The sequence below is a fragment of the Strigops habroptila genome, chromosome 2, assembly GCF_004027225.2.
Source record: "Strigops habroptila isolate Jane chromosome 2, bStrHab1.2.pri, whole genome shotgun sequence".
Taxonomy (NCBI): Eukaryota; Metazoa; Chordata; class Aves; order Psittaciformes; family Psittacidae; genus Strigops; species Strigops habroptila.
The window spans coordinates 91,309,215-91,325,378 of record NC_044278.2 but is presented as its reverse complement, the minus strand read 5'-3'; positions in this window follow the sequence as shown (position 1 = coordinate 91,325,378).

Sequence of the window (16,164 nt, the reverse complement as noted above, 5' to 3'; positions counted from 1 at the left end):
TTGTTTTAATATATCTTCTGTCTAATCAGGTGGTTCTGAGAGATGACCAAACACTGGTCATTCTGGGCATTTGTTTATTCCAGTGATTTGAAATAACATTATGGTAGCAATGCCCCACATGCAGAAAAGCAGTGCCAGTGGCAAGATTTCTACTGAGAATCTAATGGTGGGTTTAAATGACAGGTTGTGTCAGTGTTCATAAAAGTACTCTGGATACAGGACTAGTCTTTGAGAAAAGGTTTATAGTATAAGTGAAGAACATATTACTAGCCCTTTGAGTCAACTCTCACTATAATGGTAGTAGTAATGCTAAAACCTATGGCTTTCACATAGCCACTGAATGGACAATATGAAGTTAGACATGGTCTTTTTTGAGTTCTTGCTCTGTGGGGGACTATCTTAGAGTCACTGCTGCAATCAGACAGAGGGACTTTGTCAGTATTGTAAGTAGGAGAATCTCTGTGTGTGTGTGTGTGCTGTAAGTGCATCTCTTATTCTGAGAAAGTTAGACTAAGGAAGATGGGCTACTCTGCAATTTGATTAAAATGCAGTAAAAAGTCTTAAATGTTGGAAAATTTCTGACTGGATTGTCCCAGCAGTTACTTTATATCAACTAGTCTTGAATACTTAACTAGTCTTGAATACAAGCTAGATTGGCTTTAAATAAAGAAAAAGAAAGGAGAAAATAAATTGCAGTTAAACCTTAAATTTGAAGTGTGAATCAACTTGCCTAACTTTCAGGGTGTGATTCACTCCAGAGAGGGACACCTAAACTTAGTTGCCAATTTTGTATCTACATGTCAGTGAGATGTTTAAACTCCCACTCCAGTCAGCATAGGACGTATACCATTCGCAGAACTTTACAGCTTCTCCTGAGACCAGAAATGCTGCTCACTCTCATGCTTAGGTCTGACCCTGATCTTTCTTTGCCTCCTTAGGAACTGTAGATGGAAAACGTTGATGGTTCTAGATCCAGAGTATGCAAAAGCTTTTGAAATGTTGAATTCTGTTTATATCTAGCAAAGTGCAAGTTTAAGATTATTGCAATCAAGATTTTTTTTTTTTGAGAATATTTTCTTCAGTTGAGGAAGATTTATTTAAGTTCCCATGGAAGAAATTACAACATAATGTGCAGAATGAAATATTTATAGAAAATATTTTAAAAATATACTGATGCTGGCAAAATTAAGTGTTCCTGTGACAGAACCAAAGCAAATAATATTTAATAGTTTGCAGAATCCTAACTACAGTGTCAATACTTCCCTGCTTGCAATTGAACCATGATGAGGGATGTCATGTAGACATGAAGTAAATTCACACTCAAGCTAACACTCTTGGTTACTTGCAGCCAGTTATGTTCTTGGCTGGATTATTACAAGGCTGGGCCACAGCACGTGAGTTTATAAGCCCCTCTCTTCACTAAAAGGAGCTAGAAACTAATCATAAGCTGCAATTGTCCTCCTGTGATAAAATAACTCAGGATGAATTTTGTCATCATTGCAGTCAGATAGGTGCATGTGTTCTAACACCAAGAAAATAGTTAAACATCCGCTTGAGGTAAAGGAACAGAGCTAATCTCTTTGGCTACCTCTGTTCATTTCTTCAACAGCAGTCCCAGGAGCATGGGAATACAGGGTAGATCTGGCCTTTCCTTCTCTTTTTCCTTTTCTCCACCATTCTGTCCTTATGAACCTGCAGAAGCTCACAGATATGTTTGGTTTTTTGCCAATGTGCCTCACAATATAGTCACCAGGTTTGGTATTAATAGCATATGAAGTAAGCAGAAATCCTTGGAACTGCCTATCCTCCTGGGGCTGCTCTTACAATTTCATTTTCTGGAAGAAAAGGAAATCTGGTCTTAGGAGCACGACTTAGTGGAGGTGGGGGTGGAGAGTGTTTATGAAAACACTTCTAAGTTATTTTTTATTAGCTGATGTTGTAACATTCTTGGATTATACATCTAGATTGTTCTCTATAAATAATGAGGTAGGGATACATTTTAAAATTCTGAAGTTCTCGTATTCACTTCCAGAAACTGAGACTCCTAGACCTTCTGATAAAACTAAATGTTCTGAGAATAACTAGAATTTGAAGCAATACTGCAGCAGTGAATTTGGGAAGACTTGAAGTAAGTTTGAGAGGGACTTCATATGACTATCTTGATTCATGCCCAAAATTCTTTGATCTAATTTAGTATTGAGCATCCTTCACTAGGAAAAATCTTAAGCCAGTGGGGGAAATTTCAGCCCCATAGATGTTCTGTGTGGAAAAGAAGGTATCAATTCTTAGATCCTTTTTAGCTCTTTGCCTTCTGGATGCTAAAGCACCTGTGAAAGATCGACTGGAATGTGCTATGTTATATTATTTTCTATTTAGAAATGAATTTATGTAGTTAAAGCCTTGTCTGCTGAGCTGAAAATTAACTCCTTGGGGCATACATCTGATGCCAGCAGGAATGACTAATTTGGAACTTGAAGCCTGTACTTCCTCCCCAGAGGATGAGGGAGAAATATAGAAGTGTTTTAAAAATTATCCTTCACATTTGCATCTAGAGGAAAACACAGCAGCTCCAATTTATTTGATTTGTTCATTAATTGCTCAGCTAATGCTTGGAAAAAAACACATCAGGGACAAAATGTAACCACGCAACTCACCAGGCAGTATTATGAAAAATTCTGAGCTACCAGGAGAGTAGCTGTAACACAGAAAATGTATTGCATTTTAATCTAAAAATAAACAAGAAAGAAAAATGAATTCATATTTAGGTCTGTAATCCTTAATAGCATATAGGAAGGAACATGAAAAAGTGGGCATGTGTGGAACTGGAATGGACAGGGAATTTTATGAATGTATCCCTTATGTCATAAAATGCATTTGATCCATTAGCAGTTTATGGCTAACAAATTTTAGACAATTTTTTTGTATAGTCTTGCTGCTCTGATCCAAGTGTGAGTTCAAAGGGGCAGCAACATTATCCAGAAATGTAGGGTGGAAATCATCCATTATTTTATTTAAAACAGTACTTCCAAAGTTTTCTTTCAGAAATCCCATGTCTAAGTTTTCAAGATCTCGTTGCTCACCTAGTTTCTGAAATAACATTTCCATTTATTTTGCAACTGCAAGTATAAATGTAACAAGCTAATTTGGGATCACATCTAGCTGGTTCAAAGACTCTTTACAAAAAAGCTATTTCACACAAGGTTGTGAGTTGTTACCTAAATGAACAAAAAAACCCAAAACAAACCCAAACCAAAAGAACCCCCAAATCGTTCCATTACCTTTTGTTGTTGTTGTTGTTGTTGTTGAAAAAGACATCTCAGATCACTTATATTGTTATAAACCATTGGCATTTCTGGCTCCACTGGCATTGATTTGCTTTAACTTGCATCCACCTACGTCTGTATTACTAGACAGGGATGTCTTCATCTCTAAACAACACAGAAAATAGTAAGACTGGCACATGTCAAAATGCTTAGTCAGAAAACCTCTACACACAGTAGACGTGTCAAAGTAAGTTGTGACTCCATGCATTTGTCATATGCAACAAGGTGACTGTGTTCCAGCTTTCTTGGCATTGGGCACAGCATCTAGACTTATACCCAATCAACTAACTGCAGGTGTCTGTATTTTTATATCTTTAAGTTTTTTTGTTTTCGTCCAGTTAGGGTCTCAGTCTGCACTGTCTTCGACATAGAAAACCAGCTCATTTATAAAATATTTTTTTTAGAGTTAAAGGTTCTTTGTTATTGGCTGAAGGCTCCATCTGTCTTTTATTTTTTTTTTTTTTTTTTTTAATTCTACTATGATGTAAGTGTCTTTCAGTTTAGAGAATTATCCACAATATGTGTAGCCATGCAAATCTATGTCAGAGAGAGAAGGCACAGACTGAAAATAAAGAAAAGGTAGCATTCTTATGACAATGAAGCTGTACACCCATGTAAACGAAAAATTAGTTTCAATACTGGAAATATGTTGTATCTGATTTGTATGGTAGTGGAATAACCCAAATATATCAGGGCTTCAGAATTCTGTCTGCCAGGACCAGGAAGATTTTATTACCTTGTGACGAATAACTTTTCTCTCACTCTTTCTCTCACTCTTCTGGGAACACTAGAAACTGGACATTTCTACAGACAGATAGTGGTCGTCCCTGTTTCAACTAAGAAGGAGGCATCTTTCAGGCAGTGGTTGCTTACTTCCTAGTTTAGAAGTTTTGATTACCAGCTTCACATCAAATATTTTGCTATATTTGAAGTCCAGAAGAAAATTTATCCTCATTCTAGGCAGAGCTTAGGAGTTTTTTGGTCTCCCCTGTTACAGGAAGGGCCTATGATATTAGTGGCACATATAATATTCATTCTTTGTTGCTGTAGCATACTCTAGATTCAAGGCTTTTGATCCCTTGTACCAAAGCCCCTAGCTGTGGTGCTTCCGGATGTTTTGTGGATTATGTTCTGAATACAAACTGAAGCTATGATGTTTGCCATCCTGTGTTTCTACCTCTTGGAAGTCAGAAAAGCTTGATATGTTAGACTGAGGGTGAGAGCTGTCTGACTAAATGACTGTGTCTACAGTGAAGACATCTAAAAGAGAAACCTTGAACTTCTTTTATAAACTGTGAAGAAAACTAACAACTCAGTTTCTCACTGTATGGAGCATCCCTTCTGATTCTACACTAGACATCCAAAACTTCTCAGATGAATTATCCTTTGTGAGTGCCTCATAACTGTAAAGGAACCACAGGATGACTAGTTGAGATGTAGGTGTACAGGGTGTGATCCTGTTGCTCATATGTAGGCTCCTAGTACCACTGACAATTTTTATTACCCAGAACACCCACATAAGCTGTCAATTTATCACAAATGGTGGATCAATACCTTTTGATGGAAGTTGAAGGACAGATGGAATACTTTTTGGAACTTAAAGCAACACAAAATGGCTCTTTACAGATGATGCAATTGTACACCTAGTGTGTTCCTTCTGAATTTTATTTTTACTCTCTCCTTTCCTTTCTACTACAGCTGCCTGGCCAAAAAAAAAAAAAAAAGCTATTGTGTCTGTTCTTCTGTGTCAGTGCTACAATTTTCTAGGAAAAAGAACTGCTTTTACTACCTAGAATCCAACTTCTTTTTTCATTTTATTTCTCAGTGTGCTAGAAACCATGGAAGTACCTGAGAATGATAAAGTATGAATTAGGGCTTCTCCCCCTGGAAAGGTAGTGGGATCAATAGCCTAACAGAAGTGCATCCACACCAATACAGGCAGCATGGGCAACAAACAGGAGAAGCTGGAAGCCACTATGCAGCAAGACAATTATGATATAGTTGCAATCACAGAAACATGGTGGGATGCCGAATGAAGCCCCCATAATCCAAAGGTTAATGGTTCATGACCTGCTACACCGCTTAGACAGACACAGGTTTATGGGGCTGGATGGGATCCACCCAAGGGTAGTGGAAGTGGTCACCATGCCACTTTCCATCATTTATCAGCAGTCCTGGCCAACCAGGCACGTCCCAGTTGACTGAAGTTAGCAAATGTGATGCCCGTCTACAAGATGGGCAGGAAGGAGGATCCAGGGCACTACAGGCATGTAAGCCTGACCTTGGTGCCAGGGAAGGTTATGGAGCAAATCATCCTGAGTACCATCATGTGGCATATACAGGACAACCAGGTGATCAGTCCCAGTCAGCTGAGTTTATGAAAGGCAGGTCCTGCTTGACTAATCTGATCCTTTTCTAGGACAAGGTTACCCCCTTAGTCGATGAGGGAAAGGATGTGGATATTGTCTTCCTAGACTGTAGTAAAGTCTTTGACACCATTTCCTACAGCATTCTCCTGGAGAAGCTGGCTGCTCATGGCTTGGATGAGTGTACTGGTCACTGGGTAAAAAATTGGCTGGATGGCCGAGCCCAAACTGTTATGAATGGAGTTAAATCCAGTTGGTGGCTGGTCACAAGCAGTGTTTCTCAGGGCTCAGTATTGGAAAGTATTGGCAGTTCTGCCTGATAACTTTATCAATGATCTGGACAAGGGAATTGAGTGCCCCTTCATTAATTTTGCAGATGACACCAAGTTGGACAGGAGCGTTGATCTGCCAGAGGGCAGTAAGGCTCTACAGAGGGATCTGGACAGGCTGGATTGATGGGCTGTGGCCAGCGGTATGAGGTTCAACAAGGCTCAGTGCCGTGTCCTGCACTTGGGTCACAACACTGCCATGCAAAGCTACAGGCTTGGGGAAGAGTGGGTGGAAAGCTGCCTGATGGAAAAGGACTTAGGGGTGTTGGTTGACAGCCAGCTGAACATGAGTCAGCTTGTGCCCAGGTGGCCAAGAAGGCCAATTTAGATGACTGAATACCATTCAAAAGGAAGCTCAGATTTTAAATGCACATACAATCTTTTCTCCATGTAGAAAAAAAAGGAGAGAAATAAGTAAATAAAACATGTTCCATAATATACCATACTGTTCAATCAGATTTCATGATCATGATATGTTTCTATAAGAAAAATATAGATTCCCAAAACATAACAATACAATCAACATAAGTTTTGCTCAAAATAGAAACTTTTCCCACCTCTGTATCCTGCACAAGGCATTGTTCAAAAATAGATTTTCATTAAAAATACTGAAATAATACATCCATTGTATCAAGATTTACATGCCTATGATGCTGTTAATAGTAGGTGCTTGACATCAAGACAAAAATCAGCATTACTTATGTCTGACAGGAATTGTGTAACATATATTAAGTTCAGCACCTCAGCAAGAGAAGTACGAACATTCTTTTTTTCATCAGAAAGGAATTAAATCTTCATTCATGAATTATAGCTTGTCATGATGTAGCTAATGTATCTTAACTTGTGCTCAGTGAGCAACTTAAAAAGATTTCTAACACCTTTGGATTAGGTCACTAGAGCATCCATTTTTAAATGACAACCTGGTGCTGTGTCTGCTGTCTTCCCAACTTCCACCAGGGTTTCAAGTCAGTGATGCTGACTTTCTTTTTCTCTTTCTTTCCTTCTTTTCTTCCATTTGGAGGTTGTAGGAGGGAAATGTGCCACAATAAACTAGAAAAATCCATTCTGTCAAATTGCATGCCCTGCTGCTTCATCACCATTATTATACTGAGGTTTTACATTAAAGTACCCTGGATTTTAAATTGAAAGTCAAATATAATTTGCTACTAGAAGCATGAAGTGAGTGACTAGAAAAGCTGATAGCAAGTCGCAGCATGACAAATTGGTATCTCTCTAATAATGAGCCTTACAAGGTCATGGATCACTACCAACCTCTCAGTTTTATGTAAGTAGAACTGGACGACATTGTGTCAATTGTTTTTGGGGAAAGGGCAATATATTTTAGATTGGCCCATACATTTTCAAAGCTAGAGTTAGACAGCTACAATAAGTCCCTTTTTGATAGAAAAAAAACCCATGGAAAGCAATGGAGAAAGGGAGAGGGAGATATTTTGTAGTTCCATACACCCACTTTCGGGATAAACTGTGGACAAACAAACTGTTGCAGCATGTAGGTTTAAGCTCTAGAGAAGAAAAAACCCACAGATTTATAAAATATTAAAAAAAAAAATCATTAAGCACGTGGTCATTTAATGGGATTTTAGGGTAAATCATGAAATTGTTTTTGTGTCTACATCTGTATCAACAAAAAGAGAAGAGGAACAGCCGTGTTCCTACACCAGAAGTAATGTTATTAATAGAAGACCATTACACCATTTGAAACATTGAAATAACTTGTCAGCAAGTATTAATCATTAGGGTCCTAGTGGAATTGATAGAGTTGTATGACTATTTATACCATGAGGTAGATGGTCTGATAACATCATCCCTTAATGACATATCCACAGAATTTGTGCAGCTGGCAAATGTTGTCATTTGAGACTTACACTCAGCTGAGATCATTTACTAGGAGTTGCTCTTCTGAGACACAAAGACCTTTATCAGTTTGTCTTATGACATTATTTTTATGTGCCTTCATGAGACACTGTGTAGGATTCATGTTACTATAACTTTGGCATCTAAAATATAGTTCATTTTCTAAGTTCCTTTACATCACTGAAGTGGAATAGATGGATATCATCTCTTGGAGATGTTGAACACTAGACAGAGATTATTTTATTACAAAATAGTCCTGGGACACATCAGATATTGTCTGTTAGAAGCTAAAAGGGTGCCTGGATATAAGGGGAGCCTAGAGTGTGAATCTGGGCTTCATCATCTATCCTTTAGCTTTCTGAAGTTGGATATGACAATTCCTGAATATCTGCTTCTTTTCTTTTCTCATCTGTCTCTCCTATGAAGAGAATTGAAAAACAGAGAGAACTGGGAACTCATTGTAGAAAGAAATGTGTATCCCTGAAGGGCAGTGACTGGAAGGTGTGTGGTGGAGCACAAATGTAACAGTGTGGAGGAAACATTTCAGAAAGCTGTGGAGCTGATGGATAGCTGGAGGGCCTCTTCAGGAGACTGCTGTTCTGACACAAAGCAGAGGATGAAATTCAGCAGAACTGACACAAACCACCCATGTGCCTCATTCAGCCAGACTGATGGACATACTACTATTTTACAGAGGTCTTTTACTTTTACTGGGAGATTAGCTGTGATTTGTTGTTCCTCTGTTGTCTTCGAAATAGAATAGTAGCATTGCTAAAGTAATACGCTGAGAAGATATCTCCCTGTAAAGATGCTGTCTATTGAAAATCAAAATGCAGAAGCAGTGATCACGTAAACAGTTCTAGTTATGGAGTTTGGCTTTATAAAGTATCTTGTTTAATCTATTTCCATGTTGGAGGTCTCTTGTTTAATCTCTGTTATGTCAGGTAAAAGAGAGGCAGCTGCGACAGCAGTGGTCATGAACAACCTGCAGCATATGCAATGGTTACGATTTTATTTCCTGTGCAATGAACCTTTCAAAATGCAAGGAGTCTGTTAGCTGGAAATGGCTGATGTTTTTCTGTAATTCACAAAAGGGACACATTGTGCTTTGCCTCTTGATTCTTCCAGTTTTTCTGGTTTTCTTTAACCCACAGTAAAAAACACAGTATGATACATAATACATGGGAGAAATAGCCCAACCTTTGGTACAATGATTTAACCTGAAGTTCACTGAAATAAATAGAAAAGACTGTTGTTAATTAGTGCTGAAACAGATCCCTAATTTAGTACTGGGCCCCAAGAGTAACATACCGTTCAATTTAGTTTTCATTCTGGGGAGCAAGTAGTCAAATCAGTGTGTGGAAAAATTGTCCCTTATAGGCACAGCATGATCCCCAGAGGACAAGAGAACCATGAGTAATAAGCAGCAGGATTTATGAGAATAAATCTTAACAGACAAATTTGATTGCTTCTTCTGATAGCATTACCGAATAAGAAAATGAAAGGAAAATGGCAGACCTAATATAGTTTTACTTCAGTAAAACATTTGATATAACATCCATGAAATCTCATACAATTAATTCACATTGACAAATATGTGGACTATCGCATGTACTGAAGATTAGCTCAAAGGCCATAAACAAAGAATATTGATGGATCGAGTTGAAGGGAAATACGTAGCCATTTGCTGCAATGCTGGTGCTAAATCAAGACTTGTTTAACATCTTCATTCCTGATTTGGAAAGGAGAATGAGTCAGCTCATTAACAAAATTTACCCATGACATAAATTGGGAGGAGCTTTGAATGCCCTTAGGGGGAAAGAATAGTACAATGTCTCAGAGATTGATGTGATGAAGTAATAAATAAATTATAAAAGTGCAAGGCACCACCACTGGTAAAATGTGAAGCAAATATTGAATGAGTATTTAACAATCTGGCAAAGGTGAGAGAATAAAATGTAATTGTGGCAGATAATGGGCACAACTTGAAAGGGCAACAAAAAGGGCAAGCGAAGTTATAGGTGCACAAGTATTATTGCCTCATGGAATAAGGTGATACTGTAATATTTCAGAAGAGTCGTTTAATTTCGATCACAGAAACAGACCTAGTCTACACAGCTCTGGTATTCAAAACAAAAAATTAGGCTCTTGGAATGATTAGTGAAAGGAACTGTAAGAAACTGATGTGATAACCAAATGGTCAGATACAGTGAATAAAGATTAAAATGGATAAACTGTAATGAGATAGATTAAAACCACTGTATTTGTGGATTTGTACATGTATTGAAATACCTTTCTGCCATGAATTTAGTAATCAATATGGAGAAGCTTAGAGCACCTGATAATATAGCTTTTCATGCAAATTTAATTAACAAATAGAAGGGTACCTGGTGAGTTCCAAACATCGTAGGAGTACAAATCTCAAGGATGGAGAGGAGTTTTGTGTCATGCAGAAATGTATAAATAATAACAATTGAAGGAAGTTGAGAAAAATACTATTAAGGTGATTACACGCATTTACTTACCATATTGGAAGTTTATAGTGAGGGAGCAGCACTGCATGAGTAGATATACACTATATACATTTGTTTGTCTTTCACCTTCATGTCAGCATACTAAAGTTGTAGTCAGTTTTGTTTCTTTAAGTGAAAGTTTTCTTTAGTGGAAAGGGTGGTAGAGGGATAAAATATTTGGGACCATACCATCTCCCATATGCAGAGTCTTTACCACCCCAGATGGCATACCAACTGCCAAGTCCTAGAAATACTACTGAATTATTACCTTCCAAACATGAAGCAGACTAAACCGGCACAGCATATAATAGATCCTCCCCCAAATGTTTCCAAAATTAAGACTAGGTGCCTCTTTTTATATACAAAGCCCAGATGGTACATACAAACCAACTGTGAACTACATTGCTGGTGTGATGTTTACACCTTACAAAAATGTATGCTGGTATAACAAATGGCCTCTATTTACAAATGGAAGACTGAATAAATGAAAGAGATGCAAAGTTTTGCAGCTTGCATTGAAGATGTTTGGCTAGATAGACTTTGGCTATCATTCTGTATGGCCATTCTTGCATTAAAATTAGGTGCAGATCAAGTTTTGCCCAAAAAGGAATGTTTAAAATGGAAATATAATATCTAATCTTGTGGGAGTTTAACTTAAATTCTTGCAGAGAATTTTACTCCAACAGTGGAGTAACCACCTGATACACTTGAGATCAATGTCTTTGTTCAGACTAAGTAGTGGGAGAAAGAAAAGAGGCAAGGACATGATTTTCAATCTAACATTTGAAGAAAATGAGGGATTCAAACTGGTTTGAACCAGTTTGTCAGACTCTCTTCAATATTTGTTAAATCCATTAACTAGTTTCAAGGGAGAGGTGAGGAGGTTTAAAGAGTAATGCTAAATAAAAAGCACCAGGCAGATCCCTGGCTTCACCACAAGTGGCACCAGCTGGTGGTTTTTTTGTGCAGATTCTTTGTAGCTCTCAATGTGCAAACTTCAAGTGAAGCTTTCCCCATGAAATTCATAAGTTGTTTCTCAGTCTTTCCTTTTCTCTTTCACCCTTTCCCTTTTTCCTTTTCTTCCATTTCCCTTCTCTCAGCTGTTCTTGTGGATATTCTGACGCCTATTAGTGGGTAAAGTCAGGCAGCATCCATAATGCAATTAATTTTAAAAGTCAGTTACGGATAAGGCACAACAGTCAGGAGACTGGATTGGGTAGATTTTTGGTCTTAGCAGAAAGCCATGAAGACAAAAAGGTGTTATCTGAGCTATGCTAGAATTCAGTGAAAGGACAGCGTTCACCACCACATCACTGCTCTGCCTCTGGTATTATATATGGAGCTATATCGAAGTTTGGACAGCCTCTAGGAGGATGAGTGCTCAATTATAGAATCATAGAATCATAGAATCGTAAGGGTTGGAAAGGACCTTAAGATCATCTAGTTCCAACCCCCCTGCCACGGGCAGGGACACCTTGCCCTAAACCGTGCGGCTCAAGGCTCTGTCCAACCTGGCCTTGAACACCGCCAGGGATGGAGCATCCACAACCTCCTTGCGCAACCCATTCCAGTGCTTCACCACCCTCACTGTAAAGAACTTCTTCCTTATATCTAACCTAAACTTCCCCTGTTTAAGTTTGAATCCATTACCCCTTGTCCTACCACTACAGTCCCTAAGGAAGAGTCCCTCCCCAACATCCTTGTAGACCCCCTTCTGATACTGGAAGGCTGCTATGAGGTCACCACGCAGCCTTCTCTTCTCCAGGCTGAACAGCCCCAACTCTCTCAGCCTGTCTTCATATGGGAGGTGCTCCAGCCCTCTTATCATCCTCGTGGCCCTCCTCTGGACTCGCTCCAACAGCTCCATGTCCTTTTTATGTTGAGGACACCAGAACTGTACACAGTACTCCAAGCGAGGTCTCACAAGAGCATAGTAGAGGGGCAGGATCACCTCCTTCGACCTGCTGGTCACGCTTCTTTTGATGCAGCCCAGGATACGGTTGGCTTTCTGGGCTGCAAGCGCACACTGTCAGCTCATGTTAAGCTTCTTGTCAACCAACACCCCCAAGTCCTTTTCTGCAGGGCTGCTCTGAATCTCTTCTCTGCCCAGCCTGTAGCAGTGCCTGGGATTGCCCCGACCCAGGTGTAGGACCTTACACTTGGCTTGCTTAAACTTCATAAGGTTGGCATCAGCCCACCTCACAAGCATGTCAAGGTCCCTCTGGATGGCATCCCTTCCCTCCAGCGTGTCAACCGAACCACACAGCTTGGTGTCGTCAGCAAACTTGCTGAGGGCGCACTCAATCCCACTGTCCATGTCGCCGACAAAGATGTTGAACAGGACCGGTCCCAACACTGATCCCTGAGGGACACCACTCGTTACAGGTTTCCAACTGGACATCGAGCCATTTACCACAACTCTTCGCGTGCGGCCATCGAGCCAGTTTTTTATCCACTGAGTGGTCCATCCATCAAATTGATGTCTCTCCAATTTAGAGACAAGGATGTCTTGCGGGACAGTGTCGAACGCTTTGCACAAGTCCAGGTAGATGACATCCACTGCTCTGCCGCTGTCCATCAGTTCCGTGGCTCCATCATAGAAGGCCACCAAGTCGGTCAGGCAGGATTTCCCCTTAGTGAAGCCATGTTGGCTGTCACCAACCACCTCGTTGTTTTTCATGTGCCTTAGCATGTTTTCCAGGAGAAACTGTTCCAAGATTTTGCCAGGCACAGAGGTGAGACTGACTGGTCTGTAGTTCCCCGGGTCTTCCACCTTCACCTTCTTGAAAATGGAGGTTATATTACCCTTCTTCCAGTCATCGGGAACTTCACCTGACTGCCAGGATTTTTCAAATATGATGGACAGTGGTTTAGCAACTTCATTCGCCAGCTCCTTCAGGACCCGTGGATGGATTTCATCAGGTCCCATGGACTTGTGCACGTTCAGGTTCTTAAGATGGTCTCGAACCTGATCCTCTCCTACAGTGGGCCTAAGGTCTTCGTTCTCACAGTCCCTGCATTTGCTTTCCAAGACTTTCGTGGTGTGGTCAGAGCATTTGCTGATGAAGACTGAGGCAAAGAAGTCATTAAGAACCTCAGCCTTCTCCAAATCCATGGTAGCCAGTTCTCCTGATAGCTTCTGGAGAGGGCCTACATTGTCCCTAGTCTGTCTTTTATTTGCTACGTATCTATAGAATCCTTTCCTGTTATCTTTTACATCCCTTGCCAAACTTAATTCTAGCTGGGCCTTAGCTTTCCTAACCTGGTCCCTAGCTTCTCGGGCAATGCTCCTATATTCTTCCCAGGCCGCCTGTCCTCGCTTCCACCTTCCATACGCTTCTTTTTTCCCTCTAAGTTTCCTCAGCAGCTCCTTCTCCATCCATGGAGGTCTCCTGGCCCTCCTGCTGCACTTTCTTCTAGTCAGGATGCAACACTCCTGAGCACGTAGCAGGTGATCCTTGAATACCGACCAGCAGCCTTGGGCCCCCCTGCCCTCTAGGACTGTATCCCATGAAACCTTACTAAGGAGGTTCCTGAAGAGGCCAACGTCTGCTTTCTTGAAGTCCAGGGCAGTGAGCTTGCTGCACGCTCTTCTCACCGTCCTGAGGATCTCAAACTCAACCATCTCGTGATTACTAGAGCCAAGGCTGCCCTGGAGCGTTACATTTCCTACCAGTCCCTCCCTGTTGGTGAGCACAAGGTCCAGCATGGCACCTCTCCTCGTCGGCTCCTCTACTGCTTGAAAGAGGAAGTTGTCTTCCACACAATCGAGGAACCTCCTGGATTGCTTGTGCCGGGCCATACCATCCCTCCAACAGATGTCAGGATAGTTGAAGTCCCCCATGAGGACAAGAGCCTGCGAGCGTGAGGCTGCTCCTATCTGTCTGTAGAGCGCTTCATCCACAGAGTCCTCTTGATCAGGCGGCCTGTAACAGATCCCCACTGTAATGTCCCCCGTTGCTGTTTTCCCTTTGATCCTGACCCACAAACACTCTGTTACCTCATCACCCGTCCCCAGACAGAGTTCCATACTCTCCAGCCTATCACTAACATAGATAGCAACACCCCCTCCCTGTCCGCCTGGCCTGTCTTTTCTAAACAGCCTGTAACCTTCCATTCCGACATTCCAGTCATAGGAGCCATCCCACCATGTTTCTGTGATACCAATGACATCATATTCCCATAGCCTTGCACACATCTCTAATTCCTCGTTTGTTCCCCATACTACGGGCATTTGTATAGAGGCACCTTAGCCGAGCTCCAAATGAAGCCGACTCAATGGCTGGGGCGGCTGGAACATCTCTACATCGCTCCAAGCACTTATTACAGGTGCTGGCAACTGACCAGGAATGTTGGGATGGATCAATGCTCCCTTCCTCCAACACATCTAGTTTAAAGCTTTCCTGACCAGCCTGGCAAGCCTCCTACCAAAACAGCTCTTCCCCTTCTTTGTCAGACCAGCTCCACCAGCCTCCAGTAGATCTGGCCTCCCAAATGGAGCCCCATGTTCTAAATAGCCAAACCCCTGACTATGGCACCAGCATTCTAACCATTTATTAACCTGCCAAACACGCCTAGCTTTTTTAAGGTCCTCCCCTTCGCCCTGGAGAATCGATGAAAAAAACTATCTGAGCTCCAGAGCCCCTAACCACCTCTCCCAGGGCTCTGTAGTCCTTCTTAATGTTCTCCAGGCTACTGCTATCTATATCTCTAGCACCCACATGGACCACTAGGAGGGGGTAATAGCAGGACTTACTAGAGCAGGCAGCCTCTCAGCAACATCCCTGATCCGAGCCCCTGGCAGGCAACACACCTCCCTCGAGACTGGATCAGGCCGGCAGATGAGTGCCTCTGTGCCTTTCAAAGTAGAGTCCCCTACTACTATGACCCTCCTCTTTTTCCTGGAGGCACCAGTAGCGATCCTCTTTACTGGTGCATCAGCAGGGTGCTCATTAGGTGTGGTGGGTGCTTTCTCATTAGCCCCCTGCAGAACCGCGAAGCGGTTCTGGGTGGGGACATCAGATTTAGGAGGAAGTCCCTTGTCGTTAATTGTCCTCTTCCTCCTTTTTTTGTTCGTTTTTCTCGTGACTAATTCCCAGCTTCCTGGGTTGCTGCCCTCCTTTCCTATGTGAGCAATGCTGGACGTTTGCAGCCCCTGTGCAGTCTGGGCCTGGAGCAAGCAGCCCAGCTTCCTCTCAGCTTCCCTGGCATCTTTCAGCTCTCCAACAGCCTCCCGCAGCTCAGCCACCTGCTGCAGGAGGACCTCCACCAGGGCGCAACGAGTGCAGCCCTGCCCATTGCGCAGCCTCGCCTCAAGAGACCAGTCGAGGCACTCTCTACACTCCGAGGTCTGCGCCGCAGCCTCCCCTCTCATCGGCTCTGTCTGGGTGCCTACGCTGGGCACCGCCGGGGCAGAGCTCCCAGAGCGGGCCCTGATCCTGAGGCGAGTGCTCACCATCCCGCTCGCTGCCCTCTCGCCCTGCCCGCGCGAACTGCCGCGCGAACTGCCGCGCCACACCCTGACTGACGTGCCACGCCCTGTTCGCCCGCCCTGTTCGCCGCGCTCCCTGGGATGGGTTTTTCCCCACTGAGGGCTGGTGCCGTCACTCCTGGCGCCGCCCCCTGTGAGTCAGCTGCTCGCGTCAGCTGAGCTGCCGGCTCCTGGGCAAGTCCTGTCGAGGACTTGAGGCTCCCTCGGTCGCTCTTGCCGCTCCGAACTGAGGCTCCGGGACGCTGTGCTTCCCCCCGCTCCGGTGTT